The sequence below is a fragment of the Danio aesculapii genome, chromosome 24, assembly GCF_903798145.1.
Source record: "Danio aesculapii chromosome 24, fDanAes4.1, whole genome shotgun sequence".
NCBI lineage: Eukaryota > Metazoa > Chordata > Actinopteri > Cypriniformes > Danionidae > Danio > Danio aesculapii.
The window spans coordinates 36,378,766-36,391,687 of record NC_079458.1 but is presented as its reverse complement, the minus strand read 5'-3'; positions in this window follow the sequence as shown (position 1 = coordinate 36,391,687).

Genomic DNA, 12,922 nt, shown 5'->3' with positions numbered 1-12,922 from the left:
TCAAAATTTCTCTTCATTCATACCTCCTCAATGCCAGATTGCAGTATGTAAATTGACTTTTGCAGCGTAGAACATGATTCATTAATTGTTACTTATATTATTAAGTGTTTATTTTATATTATTAAGTACTTTATTCATGTTTTTAATAGCGCAAAAACAATTTGTGCAATGCATGCGCTCTAGGGATGTATGTCCCCACCAATGTCATGAGCGAATCTTTGCCCTTGATCAGAAGTGGCTTATATGAAAGGCCTCTAGATTAAGGTTATTTGCCAAAATAAAACATGATCATGTGTTGATTTTTAATTATTTAATTGGGACAGTAATGTCTGACTTTACTTAGACAAAAGTCTTGTAACTTAACAGAAATAATGTACAGTATAAAATATAAAGTCATGGAGCAGTGGAAAAATAGTTAATATTGTGTTTGACTCACATGATCTTGGAGGACTGCATCCATACATCTCTGCAATGACTCAATCGCTAATTAATAAAGTCATCTGGAATGGCAAAGAAAGCGTTCTTGCAGGACTCCCAGAGTTCATCATGATTCTTTGGATTCATCTTCAATGCCTAATCCATCATACCCCAGACATGCTCAATAATGTTCATGTCTGGTGACTGGGCTGGCCAATCCTGGAGCACCTTGACCTTCTTTGCTTTCAGGAACTTTAATGTGGAGGCTGAAGTATGAGGAGAAGCGCTATCCTGCTGAAGAATTCGCCCTCTCCTGTGGGTTTGTAATGTAATGGGGCACTGAATATAACCCCAAACCCTGATTTTTCCATCAACAAACTTGACTGATTTCTGTGAGAATCTTGGGTCCATGCAGGTTCCCAAGAATAGGTGTGCTGCAGTATTTGTGATGATTGGGATGCAGTCCAACAGATGATTCATCAGAAAAATCGACCTTCTGCCACTTTTCCAAGTGATCAACTAGAAGTCAGGTTACTATTTGTTGCTCTTACGACTGGGATGGACAACAAGACTTTTATCAGGTAGTTTAGTACTATGATTCTGTGTTTTTTTGGGACAGAACACCTAAATCTGAAGATAGGTTACAAGGTGAAAGGTTTTTGAAAAGAGACAGTTGTCAAGCCCTTATAAACACCTGAAAACGGGAGTCTTTAAAATCGATGATGTTAGTATGTGTTTAGGCAGGTCTAGAGTGAGCAAGCATGAACAAACACAAAACAATGGTGGAGTACATAGTAGTTTTGTTGTTGCTAATCAAGTGTATGCTAATGCTGTAAAGTGTGACTTTACTTCGTGTTACAAATAGGGTTGTTATGATTCCGTTACTAGTATTGAAAATACTTGCCAAAACCACAAAAAATCTGGAATGACACAAGGTCTAAACTACTACTAAACTACTGAAATGTATTTAAAACTTTAAATAAAGGGCTTTTTTGGTGATTAAAGACAACTCTCACGGAGAACGACTTCACATGCATTGCTTCGGTGAGATTTTTATAACAGACTTCAACAGAGTGTCAAAACCTTGATGGTTCTGTGGGTCTAGTCTACAAAATCTGATCTTTATTTTGTATTTTCTTTTGGATTCAAGTCAGGTGATTGGCTGGGCCATTCTACAGCTTGATTTTCTTTCTCTGTAAGCATTTGAGAGTTTCCTTGGCTGTGTTTTGGATCATTGTCTTGCTGAAATGTCCACCCTGGTTTCATCTTCATCACCAGAATAATGTAGATTATGAACTGAAGCATTGAATATTCATTTAGAATTACAAAGGGCAGAGTTTGGCTGAATAACTACTGAAAGATTTCAGCTGCTGTCTGGGCTTTCACTGACTTTCTACACCTCCCTTTCTTCATGTGTTCAATACTTTTTCCCTGTGTCATTTCATAATATTACGCATAAGTTAAACTGTAAACTAATAAGATTTGTTTTCTTTTCATTTACATTATATATATATATATATATATATATATTATTACTTACTATTAACAAGGTAACATATTTTTACTGTAGCATTTTAACAGTTTTTTACCATTAAAATCAGTGTAGTCTGACATGCTTTGGGCTTCAGGATGTGGCTAAAATTGGTTTCTTGCTTACATGTATTACTCTATTCATGTCAAAGGGCAAACAGCACCCTGTATAGGGGAAAGAAAGCAAAATTCAGACAGTGTAAATACACTTTCCAGTGAGGTAAATGAAGTCTGGCTTTGGGTCAGAGCCACACAAATCTCTGGCGTGCTCCAGTTCAGAGACACGATAACACAGAGCCAAATTCACACAAATCTATTCCCTCCATCTGAATTCAACACAGGCTTCTGTGCTTTAAAGTGCTAAACATTGCAAAGCAGTTCAATGCCCTCGCCATTATAAACAGCAATTATGAGAAGAGATGGCACCTGTGCCATCCATCAACATAAATTACAAGCTTTTCAAACAACGCACCGTCAGCAATACTGGAAAATCATGCGTTTTGTTTGTTTTTCAGAGCAGTAACAGTTTCATGTTAAATGTAAAGGGAGACACTATTAAGCTTGATTGTTACTAAAACTGTTGTGGCTCATCAGGGGAGGCTACCATTCATTGTGTTGTGAAAATAAGAGAGATGTGGTTTAACGTTTTAATCGTTATTCATTTAATTTTATGTAACAAAATGTGTAATTATCATTATTTGGGTTTGTTTCACAGTATTGTCACTCACTGTGGAGGGATTCACTCATGGAAATATGTCTGATAATCTAATAATTGGGCGACAAGGTGGCTCAGTGGTTAGCACTATTGCCTCACAGCAAGAATGTCGCTGGTTCGAGTCCCAGCTGGGTGAGTCGGCTTTTCTGTGTGGAGTTTGCATGTTCTCCTCGCGTTCGTTTGGGTTTCCTCTGGGTGCTCCGGTTTCCCCAACAGTCCAAAGACATGCGCTATAGGTGAATTGAATAAACTAAATTGGCCGTAGTGAATGTGTGTGAATGAGTGTGTATGGATTATTCGCAATATTGGGTTGCAGCTGGAAGGGCATCCGCTGCAAACATATGCTGGATAAGTTGGCGGTTCATTCCGCTGTGGCGACCCTGGACGAATAAAGGGATTAAGCTTAAGGAAAATAAATCTATTAATTGATATTGCAAATATTTAAGAAACGCAACAACAGGTGACTTCTTTGTGTTCCATCTGGACTTGAATCGCTTTCTTGGTTATATCGCTTGAGTTTTTATTCTTGCGATCTGATTAGTTTCTGAACAACCAATCAGAACGCACTCTTTTGCACATTACATTTGCTATTCTACATGTTGTGCAGGTGTTTCGACATTGCACCGATGCATGATCTAAAACACCCAGGTTTAGGTGACTAAAGCGATTAAAAGCATTGGTCATTTCAAAAGTGTTTTTAGACCTGACTAGTGGAACTGTGCTGCAAATGGTCTGAGTTCAAATCCTGACTTGTTCAAATACTCTGAAATTATGACTTGATTATTTAATAATGTTACTTTTTATGATCAAAACAAGATTATTTATTTATAAAATGTTAAAACAAAACATGTTACAAGAACAGAGCCCATTATTTCTGCATGCTAGTCAGGAACTCACTGCTTCACTAAATCACTTGAAACCTCAACTCTACAACGTGGGGTTTAATTCCTCAATTTGCTTAACGGTTTCTTTCCTGAAGCTGTTCCAGAGCAGTACATAAAAATGACCACTAGATGTAACTGTAGAAACTGTTCGAAACGTTTCTTATGTTTTTTTGACGTTTTTGTTTCCGCGAATCCACCAGAGGCCGCTGTCGACTGACTGACTGACTGACTGATTGACAGACCCACCCTCCTCCTTCCCTAAACCCAACCAATAGTGTTTTCAAAAGCACTGATTGACCAGCGCTCACCTACTTCCCTAAACCCAACCAACAGTTTTCAAAAGCAATCCAGAAAAAGAAAAGCCCTTACGGGAGCCTGATTTTTACCACGTTTTCAGATTTTACCACATTCTCACCCTGTTATTTAATGGTAATTTTATTTTTTGGCTTTGATTTTTGTCTTACCTGCTTTCTGGAACCGTTTTTCGCCGGACTCAAACCCCGTCATTGCAGTAAACTCCATTGCACGTCACAAGTCTGCCAACAAACGTGGCAAACTGGTAACAGCTGGACAAACTGGTAACAGCGATAAAGCCGTCCACATGGAGGTAAGCGGTCACCTGGTAAGCAAGAAAAGGAACAGCATCATACCACCCGAGTAGAATTCATTTTAAAGATGAAATGCAACCATACATACCTCTGGCTACATAATTCGCAATCTGCAGAAATGCATATAGGGCTACGCTTTCAGAATAAGCCTAATTATCTCTGAAAAAATCTATTTTATTTTAGCGCGATCATAAATCTTTATTTTTCCAAGTTAGTAACATCATAGGAAATGTTATCGCAACCTAACATAGGGGCTGATGTTTGTCATTGATTTCACATTTCAACATCAATGTAGGTTTTCCTTCTATTATATGATCTGAATTTTTATTTCAACTTCTTTTCTTTTTTTTTTTTAACATTGCATTCATTTTCACTTTGGATATTGGTGACGCTCTGTCTGTCACTTTCAGTCATGTGGCTGTGATAAAAGCCTGTGACAGCGGGTGAAAATGCTGTCTTTCTTCCTTCTGTCACCCTAAAAACCACACCACCGTCTGTCTCACGAGGGACCACAGGGTTTATATCACCTCCATAACAGAGTTGGACAAGCCTGAGGCGGAGAAGACATAGATAAGAGCTTCACATTTACCAGGAATAAAAAAATAAAAAAACATCAGCACTTTTGAATAGTTTTAAAACTTGCGATTAATACTAGAAGTGCCATAATATTTCCTAATACAAAACTGCAACCGTTTACTGTGTATAGTGCACCCGAAATGAATGTTTTATGTGCTTATTAATTCATTCATTTATTTTCCTTCGGCTCTATTTTAAAGGCCGTCACATACTGTAGGAATCCTTCTTGCATTATATAGGCTAGAGTAGTTATACTGACACTGTAAACATTTATTTTCATGCACAACACTTCGTCACCTTAGAATTAGAAGGTTCTATCTGACATTTTTGTCAAAACTGAGTTATTGACATATTCTTATGACAACTTGTTTACATTATGGCATGTTTTTTATAAGTTGTTTACATTTTAAGAATTTTTTATTTTAAAAAACAAATGTTACACACATACTGTTTGCTATGGAATGCAAAAACGCAGACAGAACCTTATAATTCCAAGGTGAAGACTTTGTGTTCGCTATGAAGGAAAAAACATCAAATGCTAGTCGTAATCATAACTCTAAAATGCGATATGATCATTTAAATGATGTGCGCACAGGTTTCACTTTCACTTCCGAGTGCGGCTCATGGCTGCCGTCACTGTGAGAAAAAAAAACAAACATACATGCAAATCAAACCTCCCGCACGGCCCTCAAACGATCACTCTGTGCAACAAACTGAACGTTTTTTACAACTTCATTACCAGTTATTCACAGCCTATGCAGGTTGTGTTCACTAAAGTAGGCGTCATGCGTGCACACGCGCGTTATTGGTAGTAAACAAACAGCTCGTGATTAGCTCACGTGTGATTTCGGCCACGAATACATCATTACATGAAGACAAAAATGACATTTTTGGGAGAATTACACCTTATAAATTCAGTATGTGACACTTTTAATGCCATTTGAAGGTGTCAATGTTGCTGTGAAGACTTGTGCGACTGCCTTGCTCCTTTCCTGACCTTGAAAATATAATTGGCTGAATCGTAGAAAAGATGAATTAAAATCGTGTGTAGGGTCCAATCGAGATTGTGATCTTTTTTCGATTAATCATGCAGCCCTATAGAGTGGAGGAACTATGACGTCAATTTGTATGCAAAAACCCAGAAGCAAGTTAGCATTTTAGCAGTTCCGGTTCCCTTGTCCCAAAGTCAATGGTTTTTTTTAATGGGATTTAAGTTAAATCACTTAAATAAGGTTGGTGGCAAACACAACTTCAATATACTTTCACGTTTTATTCTACGACATAAAACACATCAGTTGCATCATACTCTTGAGTTTTTAAATCGGTTACGCTTCCTTAAAAAGACTGTTGCTATCAAGTTGCTAACTGGGACGACAGGCAGTGTCGGAGACATTATACGTCATCGAGCTGAACTGGTCTGGAGCGCAGCTCGCTTGTGTTTCGGGCATTTGGATTTCTCTGTGATTTAAGTATTTTCATAAATAGTATATTATAGTTTGTAGTATTTTTCTAATTGGGAATTCATATTGTATGTAGATTAGGGGTGGGCGATATGACCTAAAATTAATATCACGGTATTTTTCATCTTTTGAACGGTGACGGTATAATATCACGGTATTACTTTCAATAGCAAAGTAATATACATCTCAAGGAAGAACGGACAAAAGAAAGTCTCACTTCTATCACTCTTTAAAAGTTTTGGTTTGGGTCATTGTAAATGCTCAGTCTCGTTATGAGCTGATCTTCATTTCTCTGTGTTGGTGGAATAAAGCAGGCGAGTCAGCCGCACCAAATTATGAGCAGACAGAGCAGGATTCTCGCGATGACCACCAGCGCAATTCCGCTCTTTGTTATGAGCCGTAGTTTCAGTGTAAACTTAGTAAAGGTGAGTTTCTTTGGCGATGATGTGTACAGTGTTAGATTTTATATTTAGCGGACATTTGCGCTGAACACGCGGTGAATGCAACGCATCGAGATTCGGGCACCTTCTCCGAAAACACTCGATTGATCTCAGCTGGCGGATCAACATTTACCTCATGTCATGATCGCTGTCATCTGCGCCATTATTATTATTATAACTTTAGGTGAGGTTTGCAAACCTGTGCACTTTTCACTCTTCAGCCGTTTGCATTTCCTGCAGTAACAAAAGCTCCCTGTTATCTGACAGCGGGAAGCGTTGAGTGACTGACAGCTAATATAAACCAATACTGCAGCAGGGTAGAGCGATTCAGCAAGTTTTTAGAGAAAATCAAATCAGATTGCACTACAACCATTATATTCAGACACACAAATGCTCCCAAATATATTATGAGGGCGCATAGATTAAATTTCGGGCGCTCATGCGACCAAAATGGTAGTAATTTCGAGCCCTGTAGTATAAGGACATGTATTCAGACCACAACTGAACGTTTGAAGAAAATTGAATGCCTTATTATTTAGAATTAGCTATTATTGATGTAAATGCAGCCGTTCAATGCGCATAATTGATTTATTACGGTATTAGAAAATCCATGTCGTGGCGCAATGTCAAACCGGTGATGACTATGACACCGGTGTACCGCCCACCCCTAATGTAGATAATGCCTTCACTTGTAAAGGCAATCAAGACAGAATAATTTGTTGATCATTTATTTTAATTAAAGATATGGGGATACAGCTTACCAGTGCAGCCTTTCTCTTTCCTGCTCTCAGTAATGCAAATGTTTGAATAAATGTGTAAAAATACATGTTAACTGTCATTTTAACGTGATCAAGTGATTTTTCGTCGTTTTTTTTTCTTCATCTGAACACACTTAACTCTGTCATAACTGCAGTGTTTACACTCCTCCTTAAAATGTATAGTGACTGTATGGGCTACTTTTCGCTGTACTTCGTGACATAAAAAAATACTGAATGTTGTTCTTAGTCCATGATGGAACTTGCAGGCATTTGATAGACTTGCTCCTCTTGCCTCATTTCTGTCGTCTGTTAAGGTAAGCGGGCTGTGTGCACGCGAGCGATACACTTATTTAAATGTGTCTTATGATAATACTATGTAGGCACATTTATACATACAGTTTTAAAACTTTTACAACAACCGTAAAGCAAAACAGATGTATTTCCCACGTATAAACGATCCAAAAAGCACGTAGGTCTATGTGTATTTGCGTATTTGCGTATTTATTTGTTTATAATATATAGTGTGGATTATAATATAATAAACAGAGAGATTAACTCTGTCATGGACATTATTTCTAAAAAAATAAGATAGAAAAATTGTCCGTAGCAGGGTGATGCTGATGTCACAGGCGAGCGCCCCGAAGAACTGTAGTTCGTTTGTAGCCTAATGTTAGCTTTTCAGTTCTTGCGTTTGCATTTAAGATCCAAAAGTGCTCAAAGTTGTATTTTCGTGTGAGGATTAACAAATTCGGCTGGTCAAAACGTGTAAGTGTAATGAACAGTGTTTGAACACAGAGCTTATTATTTGCAATCTTCGAAAAGCCTATGGGAAAATCTTATAGGGATTTTATTGAGGGAACCAGTTTTATGCTAGCAGCCGATTAGCCTACAAGGTGACGTCATAGTTCCCCAACTCTATTCGGAAGCAAACATTTTCCCTTTTTTGCACTCGTTAATGATCTCATTCTAATTAACTCATGTTCAGTATTTAGCCAGAACCAAATTTCAAATGCCTAAAATGTTACTTCGATAATTTCTCAGCTGATAAATAATAAATCAGCTTCATTGAAAACACTTTCGAGGTTTTTCTCCATGTGAATTTGTCTATTTGATTGACAGCTTGTTTTGCCGGAGAGTGAAATGTATTTCCAGAGCTGAAGAGCTGATGCTTCCCCTCTAATAGAAATAAACGCTGCGTGCCCGGGATATATTTAGAGTTTGTCGCTGCATAATTTGGTCATGATTATACCAGAGTTGCGTCGCCTGCATCCCGGCGTGAATCTGCGGGAGCGTAATTCACTTCTTATTCCTCGCTCGGGAAGTTTTATTTATTTATTTTTTTTGACAAGCCCACTGGCCACACGGGGACTGAAATGATTAAATCGGCAGCTGTGAGGACTCAATAGACACTCAGGAATGAGAACTGGACTGGAGGCCTCAACATGTTGCTGACATTTGTTTTAAATATTGACTTGCTGGCGGTGTTATCATTTCATATGTGTAGTTGAGGAGACGGATGGAGGAGAGAAGGGGGATGTGGTGTGAACTGGGGATTTGTGAAAGGAGCTGGTTTTTTTTGTGTGTGTGGAAGGAGTGTGCGCGTTTGTGAAAGTGTGTAGGTAGGATGAGGCTTTCTCTTAAACCCAGCTACCATTCTGTCTCTGAGAGAACTGTGGATGCTGGTGAATCTTTTGAAATTGTTTTCAATTTCAAGTCTTGTGCTGCTGGAAAAGTCAGGCAAAACATTGTACATGAAAACACCAGGCAGTGCAGTCTGGCTGGATGTGTTGGTAGTGTTGTGGTAACCAGACTCGGGTAAACAGGACAGGTAAAGAGTATTCATTGAGAGAGCTTATTTTCAGTGCTATATTGAAGCAAAGTTCACTTATTTACACAAGAGATGAAATGTCACCTGTTGATTTGGATTTTTTATTCAGCTCAATTAATAATAGCATTAGTAATATAACAAAGAAACAGTAAAGACAACCTAGACTAACTAAATAGTCACTGTTAAAACGTATATTATGTTGAATGTTTCACAAGATTTAAAACTGACTTTTTTCTAAACTGATGCAAAACTGGTGCACTTTCTTTCTTTTAATGCAAGTTTCTCCAGCTGTCAAAAAATACACTTAACGGCCACTTTATTAGGTACACCTTACTAGTACCAAAAGTTGCAATGTGCTCTATTGGATTGAGATCTGGTGCCTATGGACGCCGTTAGAGTACAGTGAACTCATTGTCATGTTTAGGAAACCAGTCTGAGATGATTTGTGCTTTATGACATTGTGCATTATCCTGCTGGAAGTAGCCATCAGAAGATGGCTACACTATGGTCATAAAGAGATGAATATGGTCAGCAGCAATACTCAGGTAGGCTGTGGCATTGTCACGATGCTCAATTGGTACTAATTGGCCCAAATTGTGCACAGAAAAATATCCCACACCATTACACCACCACCACCACCATCCTGAACTGTTGATAGAAGGCAGGATGGATTCATGCTTTCATGTTGTTGATGCCAAATTCTGACCCTACTATTTGAATACTATTCGAATTGAGACACATCAGACCATGCAACGTTTTTCCAATCTTCTATAGTGCAATTTTGGTGAGCTTGTGCAAATCGTAGCCTCAGTGTAGCTTTTCTGTTCTTAGCTGACAGGAGTGGCACTCGGTGTGGTCTTATGCTGCTGTAGCCAATACGCCTCAAGGTTCAATGTGCTGTGTTTAGAGATGCTCTTCACGGTTGTAACGAGTGTTTATTTGAGTTACTGTTGTTGATATATATATATATATATATATATATATATATATATATATATATATATATATATATATATATATATATATATATATATTCACCGACTACTTTATTCGGTACACCTGTCCAACTGCTCGCTAACACAGATTTCTAATCAGCCAATCACATGGCAGCAACAATGCATTTAGGCATGTAAACATGGTCATGAGGATCTGCTTCAGTTCAAACAGAGCATCAGAATGGGAAAAAAAGATTATTTAAGCAACTTTGAACGTGGCATGGTTGTTGGGGCCAGACAGGCTGGTCTGAGTATTTCAGAAACTGCTGATCTACTGGGATTTTCACGCACAACCATCTCTAGGGTTTACAGAGAATGGTTCGAAAAAGAGAAAATATCCAGTAAGCAGCAGTTCTGTGGGCGCAAATGCCTTGTTGATACCTGAGGTCAGAGGAGAATGGCCAGACTGGTTCGAGCTAATAGAAAGGCGACAGTAACTCAAATAAACACTCGTTACAACTGAGGCATACAGATGAAAATCTCTGAACACACAACACGTCCAACCTTGTTGGCGGATGGGCTACAGCAGCAGAAGACCACATCGAGTGCCACTGTTGTCAGCTAAGAACAGGAAACTGAGGCTACAATTCACACAGGCTCACCAAAATTGGACAATAGAAGATTGGAAAAACGTTGCCTGGTCTGATGAGTCTCGATTTCTGCTGCGACATTCGGATGGTCGGGTCAGAATTTGGCATCAACAACATGAAAGCATGGATCCATCCTGCCTTGTATCAACAGTTCTGTCATAAAGCACAAATCATCTCAAACTGGTTTCTTGAACACGACAATGAGTTCAATGTACTCAAATGGCCTCCACAGTCACAGAACTCAATCTAATAGAGCACTTTTGGGATGTGGTGGAACGGGAGATTCACATCATGGATGTGCAGCTGATAAATCTGCAGCAACTATGTAATGCTATCATGTCAATATGGACAAAATTCTCTAAAGAATATTTCCAGTACTTTGTTGAATCTTTGCCAGGCAGTATATATATATATATATATATATATATATATATATATATATATATGTGTATGTATGTGTGTTCATCCATTTATTTTCTTTCCAGCTTAGTCTCTTTATTATTCAGCGGTGCCACAGCAAAATGAACCACCAACTTATACAGCATATGTTTTACACAGCTGATGCCCATCCAGCAACACCCATGCACTCTCACATTCACACACATACACTACAGACAATTTAGTGTTTTCAATTCACCTATAGCACATGTCTTTGGACCGTAGGGGAAACCGGAGCACCGAGAGGAAACCAACGCCAACACAGGAAGAACATGCAAATACCAACTGGCCCTGCTGCTTACTGTGAGGCAACAGTGCTAACCACTGAGACACTGTGCCGCTCTTTTTAAGTAAGAAAATTTGAAAATAAACTAATATTTTGATGATTGATTGTGTTAATAATTTTGGCATTGCAAAATTATTTCAATATTATTTAAAACAACAACACATTTTGAACCCTTTATTAATTGTTGTTCTAGCTGTTGATTTTATCCTTCAGGAAGAATGTACTACAGTAAGGTTATTGTTGTATGTTGGTAAGATTTAAGGTTATTTTGAGTTCAGGACGAGTATTCCAGACATACCGTGTGTGGAGCTGACAGCTGTGGGACAGATGATTGCGAAAAGTAAACTCTTCAACCGAGAGGAACCTCTCAGGACAATGTTCCAGCTCCGTCTCAGAAGTGTAAAGTTCACACTCTCGGTCATGTTCCTGAACTGCCAGATGGGACGAACATCTGAGAGTGCTGTTGATCTGAAGAGCAACACTAAATATGGCAGGTGTAAACAGCGTCCAATGCATCAGTCACTCCAACTATCACTCAAAAGTTTGGAGCACGTGCCATATAATAATAATAATATTAGCAATGGCCATCTTCTAATGATATTTCTTTCTCATTTCAAAAACTATTTCAACTGGATGCACATCAGGATATGGGAACAAATGACAATCTTAACTTTCCTACCATTGCATACAAACAGCCACAACAGTCTTTGTAGTGGGCGGAGTGAGTCTGGTGGCTTGAGTGTTAACGAGCATCACCTGTGCGCACACCAGTCTCAAGTCCCACAGAGGAGTAATGAGAGTAGAAGATGGCAGAAAACAAAGCCTGGGTTATTTATTTTGTATTACATTCCAATTCGCATACTACTACTCCCTATAAGTATGTACTTTTTTGTGAAGGAAAAGTACATCCTTTTGAGTGTGTAACAGAAGACACAAGCTTTGAGATGTACTACTTCCTCGTTAACCGATTGTTATGTTGCTTAGTTACCCTGTCAATCATCTCAAAACATCATTCACATTTCCTTTCTATTTAATTACCTAGATTATTGGAGATGCAGCGATGTATAAAGGGGAATGTTTTCAGAATGATTGACTGCATCAGACTCACAGTAAGTTTAAAATCACGATAAAAAATACTATTTTAATGTTATTCAAAATACATAATAAGGAATTTAAGCATCTAAGCTGTTGATTAATACTTATTTGTTCACATTTTTGGCATTTTTCTGCTTTCCTTGAAGTTATTTGCAAGGTCTGAGGTAAATTATCCCTTGCCATTTTTTATTTCACAAAATGTCATTCAAAATGATCTTAGAAGTCAGATTAATACACTTTAATATTATACTAAGTCCATAAGCAGCTACCTGAGATAATAATTAAGCTGTCAGCCGAGACTT